The sequence below is a fragment of the Alligator mississippiensis genome, chromosome 10 (assembly GCF_030867095.1).
Source record: "Alligator mississippiensis isolate rAllMis1 chromosome 10, rAllMis1, whole genome shotgun sequence".
Classification (NCBI taxonomy): Eukaryota; Metazoa; Chordata; order Crocodylia; family Alligatoridae; genus Alligator; species Alligator mississippiensis.
In genome coordinates, this window is record NC_081833.1 from 49,167,209 (window position 1) to 49,191,830 (window position 24,622).

General features: G+C 45.7%; 1 long non-coding RNA gene across 1 annotated transcript; it reads left to right on the forward strand.

Moving 5' to 3' along the window:
- Window positions 1-591: 591 nt before the first annotated feature.
- On the forward strand, window positions 592-24,622 carry LOC109285680 (uncharacterized). The gene is made up of 3 exons (XR_009455263.1): window positions 592-801; window positions 19,730-19,809; window positions 23,920-24,622. It is a non-coding gene; the product is annotated as an uncharacterized LOC109285680 (long non-coding RNA).

The window sequence follows — 24,622 nt, forward strand, 5'->3', positions numbered from 1 at the left end:
CCAATACCTTCCTCATAGAATTGTGAAGTTTGACTAAATTTTTAAAGCCCTTTGAATGTATCAGATGAAAGGATCTGTATACATTCAGTGTGTTATGATCAGGCACACCTAAATGAGCTAATTGGCAAACATCATTAAAAATAAATGGGGAGCTATGTGCCTAGCTCCCTAAAACTCGAACATTACATCCTTAAGTCTACTCAACTAGCAGTTAATCAAGCATATCTAATTATTTATTAACATTACTAGAGGGCCAAAATTATTTCTTGGGGAAAGCATTTGTTTATACTGAGGCAACTGGATGGATAGGCAAGCTGCTGGGTATTTCACTCAGCTGACCTTCACTGTTCTGATTTGCTAGAAAAATCTGCCTCCTGAATACTTCTGGCAATAACATCACAACCTCAGGCAGGTGTGACTTAGTTGATGATTTTTTCTAACTCCCGCCTTCCAGAGGTGGGATTTACTAGGCAAGATGCCAAGAGGATTGTAGCCAAAATCCTTTTGTATAGAGCAGTTGGGCTCACTTCCTTTCTTATAAATACAAACCAGGGCTGTTCTGTTTATTGGATTTAACCTGATATATTTAAAGATCATGAACTTAACCTCCTTATTTATGTAAAGACTGGGTTTCAAAACTATTCATATTTCTTCTTATAATGAAAGCAGAGGGCTCCCATTCAGTCTAAAATGTACATTTGCTCACAGAAAAGCTACAGGAGATGTTTCTACCCTCTTGGGACTCTTGAACAGAATGCTGGTCTGTGTGCAGAAGATGCTGTTGGCTAGTTTCGAACAAAGGTGAGTATGTGCAATGAAGTTGGAACTAAGTCAGAACTTTGCCAGGGCTGAGCAGTGTCTGGAGCTGAAATGCTATTGAAAAAATCAAATCAGGATCAGAACTTCTTTCATGCTTAGTACTCTGTGATTTCAGCTTGGGCCTCTATCTTTTTATACAGAAGATTTGGATAGAGTTCAGGTAGATGCTTAGGTTCAGTAGAATATTTTGTCTTGTCAACTTTTCCAGGAGATTTTAGAAAAATTGTAGATCGAGGACAGATATAGTTAGGAGCAAAGCAAAATTGTCTTTGATAAAGAAGGCAGAAATATTTTTTTTTCTTCAAAGGATTTCTGTTGCTTTTTTATGTATAATAGTTTTAAAGTTCATATGGTGAGAACCTGAGGCACTTAACTATGTATTAGATAAACACAGTATATAGTGTTTATACAGAACTATTTGAAAATAATGTTTTTAATTACAGCTGGCATTTCTGAGCCTTAATTGCCTATTCATCCTGGTTTTACTGCAGCAGAATTCTAACAAGTAAACAAATATTTTGTTAAAGTATTACATGTGAAAGCTAATACATATGTATATGTCTATACTACATCAATAAGCATGTTTATACAGTGATGCAAACTCTATTCCGTGTGTAGTCATTCCAACTATAACAATATAATGACTACCTTGAGGAAAAAAAGAGACATAATGTCTCTTAATTTTGATATTTCGTAATTTTTCTTATTTTTAAATGGTATTAAAGCATCTTGGAAACTGTTTTGTATTTTTCTTAAAGTACACCTGGCTTTCAAGCTTTCCAGATCAGTGGAATCTTGAGTAGAGAGAGCTATAAAAATGGTTACATTTATGGGACAGGGACAAGGACAAGGTTTCCATATGAGATGAGGCAAGTTTCACAGATCCTCTTTTTTTTAACGGAAGTTCTGCCTAGGCACTCCACATAAAGCCTGTCCAGTCTCTCTTGCAGGACCCTCTTCATCCTGTCTTGGTGTGGCTTCTAGAGGAGTCTGATGCCTTTGAAACTCTGTCTGGCTCTCCCAGCTTTCCGTAGCACCTCCACCTCAGAGAGCATCTTTTTTGCTCAGGTCCTAGGAAGGGGCCAAGTCAGAATGCAGACATCCCAGACAGCATCACTTCACGCCAAAGAATCTTTATTGTACCACTGAAGGTCCCACCAGCCTCCAAGCACCCCGACATCAGCTCAGCTGTTCGCGTGTGTTACCTGGTCTTTCCCTGGACTCCTGCTTTTTCTCTTCCTCCAGCTTCTTCAGAGCCTCCTTTTCTTCTCTTCAAGCACAGTGTACTAAGGTTGTGCGAGGCTTTGGATTCGGAGAAGCTTTAGATGCTTTGGAGTCTGAAGCAGCATGTCTGGATCGAAGCACTGGCTTCCTTAGGCTTTCTAAAGTGCTTCAGAAAAGCTTTGGAGCCGCTTTGGAGATCCAGCCATAGGGTATAATGGGGAAACAATGAAATATTTATAACTTTGTTTTTTTTCGTCTGATTTGGATGAAATTTTCAGAGATTGTAGCCTCTGCTGTGAACATGAAGCCTGCCAAGTTTCAGGAAGTTTGGTGCAGGGGTTCAGGAAGAATTGCACCCCAATTTCTTGAAAGTAAAACTGATGTCACGTATATGTGTTACATCACAGCGGGGTGAAAACTTCAGGGGTGGTTGCCCTGGCTGAGGCCACAAAGTCTGCCAAGCTTCAAGAAGATTGGTGCAGAGGGTTGGGGGGAACTGCACCTCAAGCTGCGGACAAGCAAAACTCGTGCCATGGGTGACACTGTGTGTTCAGGTGCAGCGGGGTGAAACACCTGCCAGCTGTCGAGATGGGTGCAGGGGTTCTGGCTTCTGGGCCCTACACCTCTAGCTGCTGACAGACAAAACTCATGCCATGGGTGCTTGTGCAACTGACTGTCTCTGTTTTGGGGCATGGGAGACACTACTGCAGGCCTGGCTGCTAAATTACTGTGTTACCAGTTACCAATCGATCATGATTCACTCAGGGACCAGCTCAATACACAGTACCTAGCTAATTAACCAATTAATTACCATCAATTAACACCTACAAAAGCAGAGACTAAGGAGAGTAAATAATCAATACAGACAATCAGCTGTCCCAAGACAGACACAGTCAGTTGCACAAGCACCCATGTTGTGAGTTTTGTCTGTCAGCAGCTAGGGGTGCAGGGCCCCAGAACCCCCCTGCACCAATATCCTTGACAGCTGGCAGGCTTCATGGCTGCAGCAGGGGCCACCATCCCTTCAGCTTTCACCCTGCTGCACCTTAACACACACAGGGTCACCCTTGGCATGTTTTGCTTGTCCACAGCTTGAGATGCAGTTCCCCCCCAAGCCCCTGCACCAATCTTCTTGAAACTTGGCAGGCTTTTTGGCCTCACTAGCGGCCACCACCCCAGCAGTTCTCACCTCCTGTATTGTAACACATAGATGTGACATGGGTTTTTTGCTTTCAAGAATTTGAGGTATAGTTTCCCCAAAACCCCAGCACTGATCTTGAAACTTGGCAGAAGTCATACTGCATCAGGAGCTACCGCTCCTGCAAGTTTAATCTGAATCAGACAAAAAACTCCCAAAGTTATAGATCTTTCATTTATTTCCCCATTATACCCTATGGCCAGATCTCTGAGGTGGCTTCGGAGCCGCCTTGGCCAGATTGAAGCAGAAACCCTGTCTGGAGCTCCACATCAGATCCCTGGCATCCAAAGCGGTGGGATCAGATCGCTGATGACTGGCACAGGCCTACAGTGTACCACATTTCAGTTTTGTTATACTTTGTTGCTAATAGTTAACCTGGGGGTTAACAGTCACCCAGTACAATCAAACTTTGTCATGTACCAATTAGAAAGCAATCTACAGCACCTGCTGCTAGGCCCAAACTGTTATCTTCCCCTGTGGTGAAAGACATCTAGATGCCCTACTATGTAACTGTCTACAGCAGAAGATGCTCACAATGAGTTCTCCAAAGTGTTTACCACAAGAACCCTAGGCCAGAACTCAGCACACTTAACTTTTTTGGCAATCCAGGGTGTTAGCTAGATGTCTAGTGGCCTTTTAAACTGTTCAAACAACTTCATGTTTTGTAGCCAGGACTTAAAATCTGACAGGGTATTTATTGCTGCTATGCCTTTTGCCACCCCTACATAAACCTGCCTAATTTGGGTCAGGTTTTTTTTTCTTTTTTTTCTTTTCTTTAATTTAATCTTCTTAAAGACCCAGAAGTCATCATGCTTGGATAGCTCTCAGTTAGTGCTATGGTTTTTTAGGAGAAGAGAATTTTAATCTCAGAATTTTCTGTTAAGCATACAAAATGTGATTATTTTTTGGTAGTGTTTTTAATAATAGAGCAATTCCTTTGTTACAGAGTTTGAAAGAATACAACAAGTCAGAAATATTTTTGACACTAGATTCATAGTTGAAATTTCTGGGTTTATCTTGTGGATCATGGTTGCATATGTATCAGTGCTAATATTGCATGGTGCCCTTTGAAAAGGATCTTATAGCCTAAAACAGTGGTTGTCAACCACAGGGTATGAGTACCCCTAGGGGTACTTAAAAAGGTCATAGGGGGTACACAGAACTGATGCAGCTGATAATGTGGATGACAAATGCCATGTGCATTTGTGCAGCCACAGCACAGCATGCCAGCAGCCAGGAGCACAGCCCAACAGTGTGGAGAGCAGCTGGATCTAGCTGGTAAGTCTGTGTCACAGGGCACCTTGGCGCCCTACTCCTAGAGAGGGGAAACTGCCAGGGAAAGAGCCCTGGCAGGGAATAAGGAGCACAGCTGTGGGTTGCCTGGGGCAACCAGGAGGTCAGCTGACCGGAAGGGGCAGGGCCTGGCCCTCATAAAGCCCAGGGGCTGAGGCCAGGCTGGCAGTTTCCTGCCAGCAGCCAGAGAGGCAGGAGCTCCCAAAGCAAAGATGTGAGAAGCAGCCTGACTGCAGGTACAGCTTCAGCTGAGCAAAGGGTGGCAGCTCTAAGATGTCCAAGCAACCTTGTTATAGCCAGGCGACTTATGGTTAAGTTGTAGCCAAGAGGCTTGTGTTTTGCTTTGTTGTTATTTATTACACCGGTGGTTTGGGTGAGGCTATTAGGGGTTGGAGAAGGCCTCATAGGGACCCACAGTGGTGTGGGGGCCCCAGCGCCAGTAAGGGTGCGGCGTACAGGGTGCATAGGCCCCAGCCCCAGAGAGGGGGTACTACTGAGAAGCCCCAGTGCAGGTATGGCGTGCCCCTGAGGAAGGGCGTAGCATTGCAGTAAACCTCAGAGACGGGTGTGGCATTGCAGTAAACCCTGGAGAGAGGGGGTAGTAGTGCGGTGAGCCCCGGAGAAAAGGGGTAACTGTGCGGTGGGCCCGAGAGACAGGCAGCTTGACCGAGAAGCCCCAGAGTGCAGAAACAATTGGTGACAGACAGGGGGGACAAGGCTGAACTCCTCAATGAGTTCTTTGCCTCGGTGTTCCTAAGTGAGGGACAAGTCTCTCACTGGGGTTGTAGAGAGGCAGCAGCAAGGCACCAGACTTCCATGCGTAGACCCTGAAATGGTGCAGAGTCATTTGGAAGAACTGGATGCCTTTAAGTCGGCAGGCCTGGATGAGCTCCATCCAAGGGTGCTGAAGGCACTGGCCGACATCATTGCAGAGCCACTGGCGGGAATATTTGAAAGCTTGTGGTGCACGGGCCAAGTCCCGGAGGACTGGAAAAGGGCCAATGTGGTCCCCATTTTCAAGAAGGGGAGGAAGGAGGACCCAGGAAACTATAGACCTGTCAGTCTCACCTCCATCCTTGGCAAAGTCTTTGAAAAAATTATCAAGGCTCACATTTGTGAGAGCCCGGCAGGACAAATTATGCTGAGGGGAAATCAGCACGGGTTCGTGGCAGGCAGATCATGCCTGACCAATCTAGTTTCTTTTTATGACCAGGTTACGAAACGCCTGGACACAGGAGGAGGGGTGGATGTCGTATACTTAGACTTTAGGAAGGCCTTCGAGAGAGAGCTGCAAGAGAGGGGCAGTATTCTTGAGGAGGCTCAGAGTGGGCACGGAGGGGGCGGCAGCACTTAAGAAGGCCCGGAGAGAGGGCGGCAGTACCAAGAAGGCCCAGAGTAGGCATAGAGAGCCTCAGGAGGGGGCGGCAGTACAGAGAAGGCCCGGAGAGGGGGCGGCAGTACAGAGAAGGCCCGGAGAGGGGGCGGCAGTACAGAGAAGGCCCGGAGAGGGGGCGGCAGTACAGAGAAGGCCCGGAGAGGGGGCGGCAGTACAGAGAAGGCCCGGAGAGGGGCGTGAGAGGGGACCGAACAACGTCTAGTCCAACTGCGAGGCTTGGGGCATGGTATAAGGGGTGGTTGGAGCCACGCATAGCCCATAAGGCTAGGGTGCCTGGGAAGCACCCATCATACAGTGAGACCCACAGAGAGTCTGGGAAACCATGGGGATGGAGGTCCCAACGAACTGTGTCCAAGAGGGCATAAGGCAGCCTCCCAAACTTATATAAACATCAAAGACATGGCAGGCGAGAATCGGAGGGTGCCTTTGGACCGGCTTGGCATGGGGGAAGGGGCCTTAAGGAGATCACAGCCCTCCTGGAGGACCCCCGCCTGTGACAGTCTGTTATGAGGGAAGGGGCATGGGAGGGGTAGATCGAGGCCCCAGAAGTGGGGGAGGGAGTGGGACTGGGGTAGGGGCTGCCTGGCTGGGGCTGGGGTAGGGGCTGCCTGGCTGGGGTGGAGTGCAGGACTGAACCGCGTGTGGGGGGGGGGAGAAGGGGCTGGTTCCTGCTGCTATGTGCACCCCCAGGAGGGCATGGGGGGGTGTGCCCCTAGATCTGCACACGTGGCGGGGGCTGGCTCCTGTTGCAGGCTGGGGCAGTGCTAGGCTCTTCCCAGTGGGTGTGTTGGGCTGGGCTGTGCTCAGGGTGGGTGGTGGCAGTGCTGGGAAGGGGAACTGTGGGGAGGGCTATGGTGAATTCTGGAGTGGCTGCAGCCCCTCCCATAGCCCCCCCTCCCGTAGGCCCCCATGATGAGGGAGGGAGGGCATGGGGCTGGGTCTTGGGTTGGGGCAGCAGCAGGTGCTGCCCAGCCAGGGCAGAGCGTGGGATGGAGCCACAATCAGCTCCTCCAGGAGGGGGGTGGGGGGCATACACTCTGAGAGGGCACGTGTGGGGTGTGTGCCCCTGGACCTGTATGTGGGGGGCGGGTGGGCTGCAGGCTGCTGTGGGCTGGGGCTGGGGCAGTGCTAGGCTATTCTCGGTGGGGGTGTTGGCCTGGGCTGCAGTGGGAGGCGGGATGGGAGGGCTATGGCAAACTCTGGAGTAGCTGAAGCTCCTCCCAGCGCTGCTGCTGCCTGCCCTGTGCCCAGCCCAGCCCCATGTAAGGAAGAGCCTGGCACTGCTCCATCCACAGCCTGTAGTGGCAGCCTGCCCTCACCCTGTGCACAGCTCCAGGGGCACCCCACCCCATGCCCTCCTGTTGGTGTGCGTAGTGGTGGAAGCTGCCTTCCCCTCCCTGTATGGCTCAGTCCTGTGCTATGCCCCAGCTGGGGAGCCCCTGCCCCAGCCCCACTCCCTCCCCCACTGCTGGGGCCTTGATCTGCACCCCCTACAGCAGTAGCCTGCTCTCACTCTGCATGCAGATCTGGGACCACAGGCCTCCTATGCTCTCCTGGGGTGTGTACCCCTGCTGTGCCCCCCCCCCCCCCCCGATGAGCCACTTACAGCCCTGTCCCACGCCCCACCCCAGTTGTGCAGCACCTGCCCCAGCCCCACTCCCTCCCTCACTTAAGGGGCCTCAATCTGCCCCCCTGCCCCTTAAAAACAAGAAAAAATATAAAGGGATACATGGGCTGAAACTTTGAGACAGAAGGGGTACACTTGTTAAAAAAGTTTAAAACCCCTAGTCTAAAAGATTGTGTATCATGTTTAGCTTGATCATTTCCCCTGTACTTAAGGGACAAGACTAGAAGTAATGTGTTTGAACTGCAACAAAGGAAGTTTTGTTTGAATATTAGGACAAACTTTCTAACAAGGCAGGTGTCTATTGGAGCAGATTACCTATAGGAGTTATGAAATCTCCATTACTGGAAGTTTGTAAGTGCAGGTTAGGCAAATGTTTGGTGGGGTTGAGGTAGGGAGCAGGTAGATAATTTCTGGACTTGCTTCTAGCCCTGTTTTTCTGTGATTCTATATCTGCACCATGCTCAAAGTTATGAAGTAATAAACCTCCCCTAAAAAAGGGTCAGAGGACTTGACCTTTTGCCCAAGCTAGTTACTGCATGAGGCCACTGTGGTTGTTAAGATGCACCAATTTCTGTAACTAGCAACCTATCAGGGAGTGATGTGACTGGCTTTGACATCCTCAGCCTCTTTACATTTTGGTGACCTGAAGGCAGCTTTTGGGGTGAGTGCAAGTTGCAAAATGAAATTGTAGCTCTGATTTCTAGTAAAATGCCTTAACTGTTCTATCACTGCACTTCTCCTGAAGTACTAGCTACACATTAAATACCAAAATACAATTATTTTCATGTATATACATTTGGATTTTTGACTAACAGATTTGTCCAACATTTTGTATTACAAAGCAGTGCAGTTCAGAGTTGATGAATCTTAAACTCAATTTGCTTTTACACAAAATCTATTACAGTGAAAACCAATGGAATCTGAATAGTGTGGTTGGCTGGATGCATTTTACAAGTATTGAGTGAGATACTGTAGCAGAATGACATCATGTAAGTTCTACTGTATATTATTATATATAGAAGACTTAAATCAACTTGGCCATTGTCATTTTCCACTTTAGGGATGATAACTTAGAAAATATAAATACCTTTGTCTGGGCCTCTTTCTCAGTAAAATTTTTGAAAACTTATGATTTTAGAATATCGCAATTTAAATTATATCATAAAATCATCTTTAAAACTGCTCATTTGCTTCTTTAGACTTTTGTTCTGTTGCAAGTTCTATTGAAAGTTTATCACCATATAAAAAAAGGTCTTTTGCACATGATCTACCCCCCCATCCCCACACCCTTTCCCTCACAGACTTACCAGATGGACCCAGCTGCTCTCCACACTGCTGGGCTGTGCTCCTGGCTGCCTGCATGCTGCACTGTGGCTGTGTGCATCCACGTGGCATTTATTGGCCACATCAGTTCTGCATACCCCATATGACCTTTTTAAGTACCCCTAGGGGTACTCGTACACCCGCTTGACCACCACTGTTCCAGATCATTGAAGATATTGAACAAAACTGGTCCCAGGATCGATCCCTGGGACATTACACTTGATACCACCTGTCAACTAGATATTGAGCCATTGATTGCTGCTCTTTGAGCCTGATGATCCAGCCATTTTTCTATCCAACTTAAAGCCCATTCATCCAAACCTTACTTCTGTAGCTTGCTTGCAAGAGTGTTGTGGGAGACTGTATCAAAGCCTTGCTGTATCAAACGTCCAGGTACATCATTTCCACTGTTCTCCCCAGATTCACAGAGCCATCTCATCATAGAAGGCAGTCAGGTTGGTCAGACATGATTTATCCTTGGTGATTCCATGCTGATTGTTCCTAATCACCACCACCTCCTCCAAGTGCTTAAAAATGGATTCCCTGAGAAATCACATCCAGCTTTTCTAAATAGCTTGTAGTCTGTTCTTTCACCACTGTCAGCTGCCCACCTTCTCCCCAAACTGTCCTGCCAAATGCAGTAGTCTGGGAGCTGATTTTGCCTGTGAAGACTGAGGTGAAGAAGGCATTGAGCACTTCAGCCTTTTCCTCATCCGTCACTAGGGGCCCACACTTTCTCTGACCTTTCTCTTGTTGCTGACATACTTGTAAAAATCCTTCTTGTTACCCTTCACGTCCCTGCCTAGCTACAACTCCAATTGCCCTTTGGCCTGATTTCATCCCTGCAAGCCCAAGCAATGCTCTTATATTCCTGTGTAGTTGCCTGTCCATGTTTCCACTTCTTGCAAGATTCCTTTTTGTGTTTTAGTTCATTGAAGAATTCACTGCTAAGCCAAACTGGTCTTCTGCAATACTTGCTAGGCTTCCTGTTCATCAGAATTAGTTCTTTCCTGCACCCTCAATAAGGTTTCTTTAACATACAACCAGCTCTCCAGGACTCCTTTCCCCTCATACTGGCCTCCCAAGTGATCCTTCCCATCAGTTTCCTGAGTGAGTTGAAGTCTCCTTTTTTCTGAAGTATAGGGTCCTTACTTTGCAGCTCTCCCTCCTTCCTTTCCTCAGGATCCTGAACCCAATCATCTTGTGGTTGCTGCTGTCCAAGTTCCCATCCACTTCTACACTCTCCATCAATTCTTCCTTGTTTGTGAGCATTGGGTGAAGAAAAACTCCTACTTGGCTTGTCCCACACTTGCACCAGAAAGTTTTGTGGCCATATTTTGTTTTCTGGAATATTGCCAGATATACAAGATCAGGGTCTGCTTCCTGATCCAGACTCGGATCACTTTTACTTCCCTCCCCCAACAGGGGCTGTGCTTCTGCCACTGGAACTGGTGTCCAACCAGTAATATTTGGATGATGAGGAACAAACTGAACCAGGTGATTTTCACCCTCACTTTTCTTCATCCTGACTTGAATAATCTCTGGTTCTAGAAATTAATCACTCATCTTGGAGCACTTCAAACTTTCTAGGATTCGATATAAGGAACAACTTTAGCCCTTGATAGAGATAGTTCAGGAAAATCTGAGCTAGCTGCTGGACTTTCTCACACTGCATTTCCCAGTGCATCCCTGAAATACTGCTGGACACAGCCAGATTGTGAGCTGGCAAACCCTAGCTTCCTTCAAGCCTATTTCACAGAAGGCCTAATAGTTTCCCTCACAGATGAAAACAATTTTTCATGCTAGATTCTCTGGTAACACCTAAAGCCACTAGCCATGCTAACCAAGCTCTCCATAATTAACATTCAAAGACTGAGCGCTTTTGGAGAGCCAGTCTGCAAATGAGTAGTTCAGACCATATTACCTAAATATAATTTTATTAAATTGAAATCCACGTGCAAATTTGCAAGCAAACTGTCATGGGAATTCAAAGAACATCGTGCCAGAGGTCTAAGTAACTGTGAAAACTCACTTCCATGATTCTGCTGATCAGCTTCTTGGTTGATGGTAGCAGGTGTTTCTGTGTCTGCAAATCCTTGTGGCTTTGGGGCCTGGGGATACATAAAAAAAAAAAAAAAAAAAAAGTGCAGAGTACAATAGAAGGCTTATTTTTTTTATGACAATTTTTTCCCCTGAGATGTAACTCATGACTCATTGCAGACTGAAAGATTTTAGGGCTGTGCAATGATCTTTGGTGTATGCTTCAACCCCAAGAGGCAACATTATAAAAAGACTAAAAACAGGCAGCCCTCTTATTCTCCAGGACAGACCAATACTTCTAGGTGACGTGCTAGAGGTAATTTGGCATCATCATAGCTGTCAACTCCTTCCATCAGGGATGATCTTATTGAACAGTCATTTTGGCTGTCACATGTAATTGGTTGTACTGCTCTTTAGATATATTCTATACCCATGTTGGATTTCACTTGGCTCTTTCTAACTGCCTAGAACTCAGTAACAATAAACTAGTTCTAGGCTTTGAGGATCTAGGATATGCTGTACAGCTGCAATACACATGTTATTCTTGTACACCTTCTCATCCCTATTCAAGGATCTTGTCAGAAAGCTGTACTACTTTAAGAGGTATTAAATCTTGCACAACATAAGGGAAGGCTATATTCATGATACCTCTGTACATTTTTTTTTTTTTAAGTTAGTTTGAGGCCTGTTCTGGGGATAAAAAAATTAAACACATCAAAAGGTAAGGTTCACAACAGTCTTCTTAAGATCTCAGAGACTGATACAATGTTCTCTGCCTACAAAACAAACGTTTCTATGGTAGCTTCTTACTCTGACCTCAGGAAATATGTGAAGTTTTTGGTAAAAAAGCTGTTGTTACAATTATAGAGTACTTGTGTTGGCTTGTTTTTCTCCTCTGTCTTCTATGCAACTGAAAGTAGGTGCCTAGAACATGCTTTAGGCATTCTGAACTCGAGCATTTGTGGATGGTTGAGGAAATCTCACTCTATAAGCATCTTTTGAAATTTATACACCAAGCAGACAATACGGCCATTGTATTTTAGCTACCTTACACACCATCCTTTATGCTCTTATTTGCAAGCAGAGAGATATGCAGGGTGTATATATTGAGCCAGGTGTTCTAGTAAAAATCTTCAACTAGAGTGTATTGAGTGTCCATGCATCTGGGAATGTATTCTTGTAAATACAACAACTGTTAAGAAACTTGCCTGTCTTTTATACAGGTAAATACAGGTTTCCCTCAGTTTTTTTTATGTGGGTTTTTTTTATGCGACAAGCATATTTAGACACATATTTCATTATATATGAGGTAAATTCACTCTTTTGTGATCAGCATAGATGCCCTCCCCCCCAAGCAGGTAAGTCTGTCGGGGGAGGGAAAAGGGCTGTGGCCCCACTCACACAAGCCCCAGCTGTAGCAGCCTCGGGAGTGGCCAGTGCCGGCAGCTGCTGGGCTGCACCGTGCTCTGCCTGTCCTCTTGTATCTGGGCTCACCCCAGCTCCTGGGGTGTGCTGTGCTGTGGTGCAGGCAGCTGGTGTCAGCTGTTCTTGGGGCTGCTCCGGCATGGGCTGGGGTGATTGCAGACAAGTGGAGCCCTGGGCAGTGTGGGGCGTGGCACTCACCCCAGCCCCAGATGCAGCAGCCTTGGGAGCAGCCAACACCAGCTGCCTGTGCCAGAGCACAGTGCAGCCCAGAAGCAGAAGTGAGTGGGGACAGGCAAAGCACGGTGCAGCCCAGTGGCTGCAGGCAGCTGGTGCTGGCCACTCCTGGGGCCACTGCAGCTGGGGCTGGGGTGAGTACCACTCCAGTCCCTTTGCTTTAATGCCTTGTGCAGCCCTGGGATCAGCACCCCTTCTCCCCGCTCCTTTCCTAGTCCCAGCCTCATAGATTCATAGATGTTAGGGTCGGAAGGGACCTCAATAGATCATCGAGTCCGACCCCCTGCATAAGCAGGAAAGAGTGCTGGGTCTAGATGACTCCAGCTAGATACTCGTCTAACCTCCTCTTGAAGACCCCCAGGGTAGGGGAGAGCACCACCTCCTTTGGGAGCCCGTTCCAGACCTTGGCCACTCGAACTGTGAAGAAGTTCTTCCTAATGTCCAATCTAAATCTGCTCTCTGCTAGCTTGTGGCCATTGTTTCTTGTAACCCCCGGGGGTGCCTTGGTGAATAAATCCTCACCAATTCCCTTCTGTGCCCCCGTGATGAACTTATAGGCAACCACAAGGTCGCCTCTCAACCTTCTCTTGCGGAGGCTGAAAAGGTCCAGTTTCTCAAGTCTCTCCTAGTAGGGCTTGGTCTGCAGGCCCTTGACCATACGAGTTGCCCTTCTCTGTACCCTCTCCAGGTTATCCGCATCCTTCTTGAAGTGTGGCGCCCAGAATTGCACGCAGTACTCCAACTGCGGTCTGACCAACGCCCTATAGAGGGGAAGTATCACCTCCTTGGACCTATTCGTCATGCATCTGCTGATGCACGATAAAGTGCCATTGGCTTTTCTGATGGCTTTGTCACACTGCCGGCTCATGTTCATCTTGGAGTCCACTAGGACTCCAAGATCCCTTTCCACCTCTGTGCCACCCAGCAGGTCATTCCCTAGGCTGTAGGTGTGCTGGACATTTTTCCTTCCTAGGTGCAGCACTTTGCATTTCTCCTTGTTGAACTGCATCCTGTTGTTTTCTGCCCACTTGTGCAACCTATCCAGGTCTGCCTGCAGCTGTTCCCTGCCCTCCAGCGTGTCCACTTCTCCCCATAGCTTTATGTCATCTGCAAACTTGGACAGAGTACATTTCACTCCCTCGTCCAAGTCGCTGATAAAGACATTAAAGAGTATCGGTCCAAGGACCAAACCCTGCGGGACCCCACTGCCCACACCCTTCCAGGTCGAGACCGACCCATCTACCACGACTCTTTGGGTGCGACCCTCTAGCCAATTCGCTACCCACCGGACTGTGCAGTCATCCACAACACAGCCTCTTAACTTGTTCACCAGTATGGGGTGGGATACCGTATCGAAGGCCTTCCTGAAGTCTAAGTATACGACATCCACCCCTCCTCCTGTGTCCAGGCATTTCGTAACCTGGTCATAGAAAGAGACTAGGTTGGTCAGGCACGATCTGCCCGCCACAAACCCATGCTGGTTTCCCCTCAGCATAATTTGCCCTGCCGGGCTCTCACAAATGTGAGCCTTGATAATTTTTTCAAAGACTTTACCAAGGATGGAGGTGAGACTGACTGGCCTATAGTTGCCCGGGTCCTCCTTCCTCCCCTTTTTGAAAATGGGGACCACGTTAGCCCTTTTCCAGCCCTCCGGGACTTGGCCCGTACGCCACGAGCGTTCGAATATTCCCGCCAGTGGCCCTGCAATGATGTCGGCCAGTGCCTTCAGCACCCTCGGATGGAGCCCATCCGGGCCTGCCGACTTAAAGGCATTCAGTTCTTCCAAGTGACTCTGCACCACCACAGGATCTACGTATGGAAGTCTGGCGCCTTGCTGCTGCCTCTCTACAACCCCAGTGAGAGACTTGTCGTGCCCCTCACTTAGGAACACTGAGGCAAAGAACTCATTGAGGAGTTCAGCCTTGTCCCCCCTATCTGTCACCAATTGTTTCTGCCCATTTAGCAGCGGTCCTATTCCTCCCTGGGCCTTCCTTTTACTCCCAATATATCTAAAAAACAATTTCTTGTTGTCCTTTACTTGGGTTGCCATCCTCAGCTCCATGGTAGCTTTGGCCCGCCTAACAGCCTCACTCCTTCCCTCACCACCGTGGGAACCTATCCTTATTTGTTACAATGTAAAGTGGGTTCTCTTTATGCAAATTCAATTTATGCACCGTTCTCCAGAAATACATGTACAGCATAAATCAAGGGAAACCTGCAGTTGCATTAAGGTCAATGAGTGTTCACATGTGTAAAAGTTGCAGGACATTGCATTGTATTCATTGTCATATTGCAAGGGTAATATTTTGGTTCTGGGTAATTGCTCTAGGCAAATCCTTGAATCTTTTTATTTCCTGTGACTTCATAATGAGTAAGGACTGCAGAATCTGGTTCTGTAGGAATCGCACTATAGCGTGCACATTCTCAACCATTAACAACTTTGTGGGATCAGAACAATATTTGCCTCAAGGCAGAGTAACTGTTTTTGCTGATTTGGATTATGACTGAATATTTCCAGAGGATCTATCTAAAATATACTCAGTTAAGCTATTAAGCTCTCAGTTAAGAGAATCATTTCCAATCTTTCTCAGGCCAGAACTGTTCCTGATTCTCATCCTATCATTAACTTAGGAGAACATTTTCATAGTGGATAAACATCTTTTGTTATCAAAACAAATGTAGCAAAACTATAATTGTATTTGTTGTTTTCCAATATGTATTTTGAAGTGCAGTCTTTCTTTCCTTTTCAAAAAATTGTAATCGATTCAGTCCAATCCAGAATAAAGAAGAACAAAAATCAGCTTTATTGCTTATATCTTGGCATTTGAATGTGCACACTGTAAAATACTCCATGAAGTTTGCTTGTGGCTTATTTAAATGTAAAAGAACACATATGGGTAGTTGGGAGACAGATTTTTGCAGACTATCTTTCTCTTCCCAATTCAGCAATCCCAAATACAAGAGTACTTGCCAGTCCCTAGGTGGCATTGATATATAATTGCCTTTTATGGTTATATTTGACATCAACATGAAAAACAAATCCATGAATTGTGTATATTAATTAGAATTTTCATAGAATCATTGTTAACGATCCATATATAAAAAATTTAGCTACTGTATCTTTGCATGAATATAATCATCTATATCAGAATCCTTGAGGAATTACAATAACAGTGATTCATTCATAATTCACGATTTCCATTATCTTCTTTCTACATTTAGTATGTGGCAAAATTTATGGTTTCATTTACATTGTGTTCTATGAATAATAGAAGAAATACAGTGAAGACCATGGGAAATGATCTTGTTGCTGCAGATGCACTCAGAATCAAATCTGCATCACAATACACTATATTGCCTCCTGCAACTACAGTATTTGCAGAGGCTGCAGCTGCAATGGGGACACTTCAAAAGGTCTTCATTAAATGTAACCTCTTTCTTCTTGAGCTTCAAAGCAGCATGATGATGGAAACTTGAATAAATTGCTGTAGGTAAATGATATAGTTACAGGCTTACTTATTCAACTGCAGTATAATATCTTCATTTAAGTGCACTCATACACAACAAGGGGAAGCAGGAATATTTAGATGAGCAACTACAATTTGTGAGATTGTTCTTGCTATAAATGATCCTGCACAAAAAATGGACACAGTCTTTGTTCTGAATGTATAAAAGAATATTTGAATAAGAAGACTGCTGTAAATAATAATAATAAAAATAGTAAAAAAAATCCTTTCACCAAAGACTTTAACTAAGAAGCAGAGGTCTGACTATCTATAAAAGTAATCAGTTGAGTTGATTTAAAAAAAAAAAAAAAAAAAAAAAAAAGAATTCTTATTAAAAGTATGGAAATCTTCCCAATTTTAGCAAAATGGGAGACTTGGAAACGTAACATGAATGTTCTTTTTCTTTTTTTAAGTCTTTTTAGATTCTTTATTAGGATTTTCAATATCCTTGTATTCAATTTTTGGTTTTGTACATATATTTTCATAGTTAAAAGTGACCTGTGCATATCAACTGCTACACTTTTAAGTTGCAATAGCTGCCTGGAGATGAACCTTCATATTTTGCAAACTAATTCAATAAAGACAAGGCAGGTTTCCTATTTAGTCCAATGCAAATTTAGTTACAGCCCCTACATATATTAAAGGAAAATCCCATCTTCAAGTTAGTTTCTTACATAACAGATACATAGTCTATTATCATCCTAATTCACATTTCAGGTACTTCAGAAATCCTGATGCTATTTTTAAGTTATGGTTCATTACTTAACCTATGAAAAGCATTACAAGACATAGAGTTGTAAGAGAAGTTGTTTTTAAGTTGTTGCCAGAGAAGGGCTATAAAAAATGTAAAGTATATTGTTTTGAAGAAAGTGCATGTTTTTGGTCAGTTGATTTTATTCACTTTCCCTGCCTCTTAGGCAGACTTAATGAACAGCACCCTAAGCAAGAGCATACTTTTAGTTCCTTTGTAACTGACCAATTTCAAATCAAAACAAACAATGGTCATTAGGAATAGATTAGATCATTAGTGCTTAACGTTTTGGCCCCATGGGGTAGATGTGCAGCTGGTCTGTGACTGGATCTTATGTGAGGTTGACACCCAGGTGCCCAGATTGAGTCCCATGGTAGCCTGGTCCAGCCCCCAGATTGCACCCTGTTCATTTGGACTGGGCTCTGTGCCACCTTGGACCAGCCCCATGCTCCTAGATTTGGCTCCACACTGCCTCTGCCCAGCCCTGCATGTCTGCTCCGGCCTCATGACTCCCAGCCCCATATGCTCAATCTAGCATGGAGAACATGTTATCTATCCTTCAGGGCTCTCTATGGGTCTGGAAATACAGCCATAGGGGAGCAGCAATTAATGCTGCCACTGCTGCCTAATTTTTGGACACATGAGGAGCCCAGCAGGTTGAATGACATGGCTCTGCAGGCTTGATCTGGCTCAAGGGCTGGAGCTTAAGCACCCCTGGACTAGATTTTAATTTCATGGATCTAAGTTCTTTCATATTGTGCTTGACAATCTCACATGTACCACTTCATTCATTGTGATGTTTGATTCTCTCTTTTCCCCACCTTGTTTTTTCTGCTAACATTAAGTTCACATAACTGTAATTGCTTATTTCAGTCAGATATTCAAGGTTTCATCTTTAAACATGGCTAGAAATAGCTTCCTTTTGTTGCCTCTGATTATGGACCCAGTTCTTCTGCTAAACGTGTTCACGCCAGTTAGACTTTTGACTCATTGGGCAGAATCCTTGCTCCGTTGAAATCAGTGGGAGCTTTGACTTCAGTGAAACTCCCATTGACTTCAGTGAAAGTCATTAACTTCAGTTAAACCAGTGTCTCACCCATTGGTTTCATAAGAAAGAGAAATGACAGATTCAGTACCAAGCCACTTTCCTTTTTTTTGAGATCAACTTTTTTCTGCTCTTGTATTAGAGGAATCTAGGGCCCCTCTACACTAAAAGTAAAGGTGTGATGAGATCTAATGCATGATTCACATAAATGCACCTCCTGCCATGACCCACGTGCCTGATAGGAGGCGTGATTATGGGATCATGTATTGGAACCTATCATGCCTTACTGATAGTGCAGGGAGACCTTGGGATAAGGCTCCCTCTGCACTAGCAAGAATCATGCTCCTGTAGTTGGGAGCCCCATGCACCCAGTTTCCTACATCCTGGAGTCCCAGGGATCACAGTGGCTGTAATCCCAGGGCTCAGGAGTTTCATATACCCCTGAGCCCTAGGGATCATAGTAGCCACAATCCCCATGTTCTGGGGATTTTACACTGGGTATGGTGTACCCCTGCGGCTGAGAGCTCTGTCAGCTGACGGGATTCCCAGCCACAGGAGAGACCCTTCTACGTGTGCCAAGTAAAGCTTGATAACAATCAGCTATAAAGGTAGTACACATTTCTGAGTTCTAATTTTATAGCTGGTTGGAGCTTTTTATTGTGAAGGCTACTTTGGATGTGTAGCTGGTGTCAAGGTAACTGCACAATTAACTAGTTAATTGTGCGATACCTGGAATGTGTAGAGGGAGCCTGGGTGTTCTGCTGTGGCTTCTTATGCTTTCTTTATCAGGTTGTGGTTCGTCTCTTCAACTTATAAATTGTGCAACTTCCTAACTCCCTGGTTTTTATAAATGTTAATCTATTGTTTTAATATCATACTTAAACTGTTTCTAGCTTTAACTGATTCTTTTTCAACACACCTGTCCTTTTGACTCGCACGTCACAAGATATTTATAACCAAGTCACTTGGTTAATATTTAATTATTCAGTAACATTGCCCAGTCATTGAACTGAGATTTAAGTGCAAAATAGTGTATATGAATGCTACTTGTTTGTCATGTTATGATTTGTATTGGTTAGCTCATCATTTTAATTTATACATTTGGGATATAGTTTGAAATATATCCTTACTGGTGAAATTTGCTCTCTGCCTCACCTGATCATCATATAGAATCTAAGGATACACCTACACTGCTGTGACCACAGTTCATGTCAACTTACTTGAATTAGCCATACACCTTGCTTGGATATTGTTAGCAGTGTAGCTGCTGTAGCATAAGCTAGTTGTCTGATTTATTTGCTCAGTTTCTTGGACAGGTTTTGCAGCTCACACTGAGTGTTGTATGACCATGAGGTAGTCTGGTTATGTTTATATGAGCTGTCTTTTTTTGTTTTCTTCACTGCATATTTATAATTACCTATTGAACTTTTGTTTGATTGAATTTTAAGATACTCTAGGATACAGATACTTTCAACATTTGTCATTTCTATAATTATTTAATCAGAGCATGAGCCTACACCAAAATAACAACCATGTCCCAAGGAAGCCATTTCTGAGCAGGTCTTGCCTACCTACTCATTTGCTCCAAACCCACAAATATGCTAGTGAGATGCTCTGTCTGCAGCTGCTTCTGAGACCTTGCTCTCAAGTGTTCTTAAGATTTGCCTGTAGGGGACAACTGCAGAGAAATGCAGAACTATACTTTGGAACATGTGAGTAGCAGCAGTGGCTGGGGCACACTTCAGGCTCTACCCAGGCTTTATCTGTGTTCCTCCAGAGTGAAAAAACCTGGAGGAAGAAGTTCCTCTGTGAGGTTGTTCATGCAGAGTTTCCTTAATGTCATTCCAGATGTATGTGTGAATGTTTGTCCACCCAAGAGGATCAGCAGCAGTTCGGTTTCCAAAAGCAACTGGCTCTTGGAGGCAGAGGTACAGAAAGACATTTCTCTGCAAGGTGTCATATACCCTTGCACTTCTGCTCCCTAGAAAATGCATCTCAAGATCTAGTAGCAAATAACATTAGTACCTTTTGTTCCTCAGCATAGGGGAAGTCTCATACCAGAATTATTTTAGCCCATCAATAATTTATTTTGGGTAGAGTTACTCTGCTTGCTGTGAAGATGATTCTCAGCCTGCCCCATGACTTCACCTCCAAAATCTCACTGAATGCTGTGAATGGTTTGACATGGAGGGGAAAATATTTTGGCAGTAAAGGAAGTGATTTCTGTAACTGGAAAGAAAGAGCCTTAACATCCCAGGTGAAAAGCAATGCCCACCCTGTTTTTAGCAGCTTCCCAGAATCTTCCCAGAAGATACACAAAAGTTCTTTGAGATGCTAGAAGTGCAGCTATATAATGCTTTATAACTAACTCAGGATTTAGAATAGGGGGTGGTCCATCTGGCCTCTTTGCATGCATAAATAAGTTTTGATGAGGTTCAAAGTTTTGGACCTTAAGCTGTTTAGGCTTGACTTCATGCCAGGATTTACAAGAGGAAAAGCTCCAAAGTACAAAAAAGCTGTCAGAAGTACCCTATCAAAATTAAAACAATGGGAGTGCAGAAGCAAGAGCCTATAGAGTTTTGTTTAAAAGAGCCTATTCACTGAATGTTGAAGAAGGTACTGAATTTGCCCATGGAAGCTGGGATTATCTCCCTATAGAGGCTGACATTCCCAATAAGGAAACTTTTGGGAAAATTATTAAAAGGATCCATATCTAAATGCTAGAACAGGGAATATTAATACCTTTTTGGAGACTTCCACATCTCTAGTTTCTTTTTTCAAATGACTTTAGTTGAGGGCAACTCATTTTAGCCTGCCTAGGTAGACCCCTGTGACAATATTTACTCATCTGAGCATATGTCCAGACTGGTAAGGAGCTCATGAGGTATATGCTTATGGCTACTTAAAGTAGTCCTGAAAAGCAATAATTGACACAATATGATGGTTTAAGTCAATGGGGAAGAGAAGACTGAGTGGGGACTTGGTGGCCATCTGTAAGTATGTAAGGAGTGAATATCGGGAACTAGGATAAAAGCTGTTCACTAGGGCACCCCAGGGGAGGAGCAACGGCCATAAACTGTTAGAAGATGGTTTCAGGTTAGATGTAAGGAGGAATTCCTTTATGGTAAGGGTGACCAGAATCTGGAATAGACTCCCCAAGGAGCTGGTGCAGTTCCCAACCTTGGAAGCCTTCAAGAGGAGAACGGATAGACACTTTGCTGGGATCATTTGATCTTAGAATTATTCCTGCCCAGAGTGGGGGGAGGGGGGGGTGTTGGACTCAGTGATCTTTTGAGTTCCCGTCCAGCCATTAATTTCTATGATTCTATGGATGGGGTTTGGAGGATACAATAAGGGTGATATAGTGTGAGTTAAGCCTTGTATTTCAAGTTATCTTTCAGGGATCATTGCATGTACTGAAACTGAAGCAATTCAGAACATATGCAGCAGTTCGGAGATGGAATGGGGGGGAGGGTAACAGGACTATCTCACCCCCCTTTCAGGCCACGCTGCAGAAACAGCAGCTGGGGACTTTTTGGAGTCCCCAAAGCATTTGAGAATCTCACCCGACTCTGAACCATCCTCTCCATGCTCACTGCCTCTCCCTGCACCCACTGCTGCTGCTGTCCCTGGCTGAGCTTGGGTCTCTGCAACTCTAGCTGGAGTGGAGCATGCATGGGTCTGGAGCTCCCCCAGCATCCATGGAAGTGAGAGACAGTAGTAGTGGCAAGCAGGGAGGAGGGAATGGGAATGGAGGGAGTGCTGAGAGTGCCTGATTTGGGGATTTTAAAAGTCCCTGGCTGCTGCTTCCACAGCATGGTCTGCCCACCATGTGTGGGGGTGTGGTTTGGGAGTGGGGCTATTGCCATTTCTGTAGTGTTGGATGCTGTTCCTGTGGCTCCCCTCCCCACCCCTTCTGCAAAATCCTAAGTTCACGTGTGCATTAGTATAGGGTAATTTTTTTATATTACCACTTGGCTCTGTATTAACTTGGGTTCAGAGACTGAGTTTTAGAAAAGAACTTTGGATCACCCTACATTTTCTCCTCTTGTGTAATTAGAAGGGAACCTTATTTTCTCTGTGTAAAAATTGCAAATTCTCTGATTAAGAAAAACAAGGATTTGGGTTTTTTATGATTAAAATGAAACACCATTATAGGTATCAGTTGAACTCATGTTCTATTGATATATTTACAATTCTAAAGCAATTTGGAATCTTACCAATGCCTCAACCATTATAATAAAATAAATTATAAATACCTATTTATTTTGGTGTTTCATTTTGATTTTTAATATTATGTAAAATCAGAGCTCTCCCTGCTCCCTTTGCTCACCAGGACTCAGGTCCAGCTGCAGCTACCTACCCTGCTGCTTTGTGGCACTGAGTAACTCTGATATGCCAGTGCTCTGCCTCTGCCCATGCTGTTGCCCCTCACTCCCAAGTCACAGCACCTCCCAGCCTGCTGGTGTCCCTCCTGACCCACAGTCCCCTACCCCACGATGCCCTTCACTCCCAACCTGCAGCCCCCTGTCCCTGCTGGTGCCTTTCACTCCATACAATCAGCCCCCTGGCCCTGCCAGTGCTCTGCACTCCTGACCCACAGTTCCCTATACCTCAGTGCCCCTAGCCCCTCTCCCAAGCCACGGCTTTCCTAGTTCTGATGGTCCCCCTCACTCCTAGCCTTATGCCCCCTCCAGCCACCCCTGCCCTGCCTGGCCCTGCACAAACTACAGGATAGTGATCTGCAGGGACAAAGCAGGGATCACCTCCAGAACAAGATGAATGCACTGCACCTTATGCAGAACCACAGACAGTAGCTGGGGTACCATGTGCTGCCCTGTGCTGCCATCAGGGGCTGGGGCTGAGGCTGCAGTGTGGTGTGGAGGACCAGTGCCTCACTCCACAGCAGCAGCATGAAGCAGAATGCAGTTCTGGCTCAGCCACACTGCAGACAGCAGGAGGAGGGTGAGGGACTCCAGGCCCCATTCCACCTGGGATGAAGCATGGCAGCTGTGGTGGGGCAAGTCTGGTCCTGGCATAGGCAGGAGGTAGGAAGAGGGGAGGCCTGTGGCACTCTCTGCCCTGGGGCTTCCATGCCACACTAGGCAGCCTGGCCATGGCTCCTCCCTCCCAGGCAGTATCTTGTGGCCACCCCACCCCTACCCCTGAGAGCATGGTCACTGTCCCCAGTGCCACTTGCTTAGCCATGCAGCTCCCTGCTGTCTCTGAGGGGCCCCCTGCCTCCACTGGAGGGGCAGGTCTCTCCAGGCAGGCCCCACTGGCAACAGCACTGAGCTGGGCTAGCTGGCAGCACTGAGCACTGCCTCAGATCCCCCTGTCCCACCATAGTCCCAGTGCTTGGACACCTTCCCCCAGTGCTAGCAGGCACCCACCTCTCTCTTCCCCCAAGTCCTGGCAGTCTAACCCCGACCCCCATAGACTTACCTGAATCTAGCTGCTGTGGCTGCTCCCATCACCCTGCCTGGCTGTACAAATGTGGCACCCTGTAACAGAGAACCCTAGCCCTGTTACTAAGAGGCAGGGCTGCCCCTTTATGACCCAAGTCTACAGGAACACCAAGCACCAGGAGGGTAGGGGTTAACAGCCCAACTACCCAGGCTGGTCAGCTGACAGGCATGGGATAGGCCTCTGGGCATGTAGCAAACCCCCCAGTTTTTCTTTTTATATATACACAATAGATATACATTCCCTTCCCTTTCCCAATTATTTCTGGCTTTTCTTTCTCTCCCTCTCTATTCCCTATAGACAAGCATAAGTGAGCTCAGATTCAGGATAAGCTTTAACATTTTTCTTTTAGTAGCAAGTTTTTGGTTTTGGATAACCACTGTTTTATATTGTATTATTATTAGGTGTGTATTGATTCTTACTGTTGTATATTGTATTATTATCATTTTCTTATTGATTTTTATTGTTTCATATGGAAATTGTATGGTTTAGGCCTGTGTTTGTAAGTGAACCAAAGTAATGTCAAGTTTCCATTTTGTATGTCAAGTCTCCATCTTGTGTCCTCTGCTCAGGCATCCCCTGTGTTGCAACTGTATGAGCCACATACCCCTCCCATGTAAATTGGTTCCCGGATAAATGAGAGTGAGTGGGAATGATTGAAATACAATGGTAGCAGGCCTCTACTGAATGGCCTGTAATGACTGGGCCATCACCTCGCATTGATTCATCCATGAACCATGGACCTCACCCAGAAACAGAGACAAGAACCCAGCATTTGAAAGACAAAGCCCTGCAGAACCAGCCACTCTACCATTGTACCCCACCATTACAGACACCCGAAACTGCACATCCCTGCATGAAGCACACATGCTCAGTACACCAGGGGCTGACCCTTGCCTGGGCATGCCTCCTGTCACTAGGGTCACACAAGGTCTGCCCCTATAAAAAGGGGCAGTGAAGACAGACCCAGTGGGATGCCCTCTCTATCTGGACCAGCACCATGCCACACCAGCTATCCACCCAGAGGCCCTGCTGGAGACGCCCCTCTGGACAACACCTACTGGACAAGGACCTCTTTCCAGCCTGGATAGGTGGCTATCACCCCCCACCCCCTCTTCAACCAAGGACTTGGACTCTGCTTCTCCTCCCTACCTGGACTCCAGCCCTTCAACTGAGTCTTTCTCTTGCTGCCATTGTGAGTGCTTTTCTTTGTGTGTGTAAACAAGAAACTTTATGGGGCTGTGTAGTGTGTTGTCTGTGTAATAAAACTGTTAT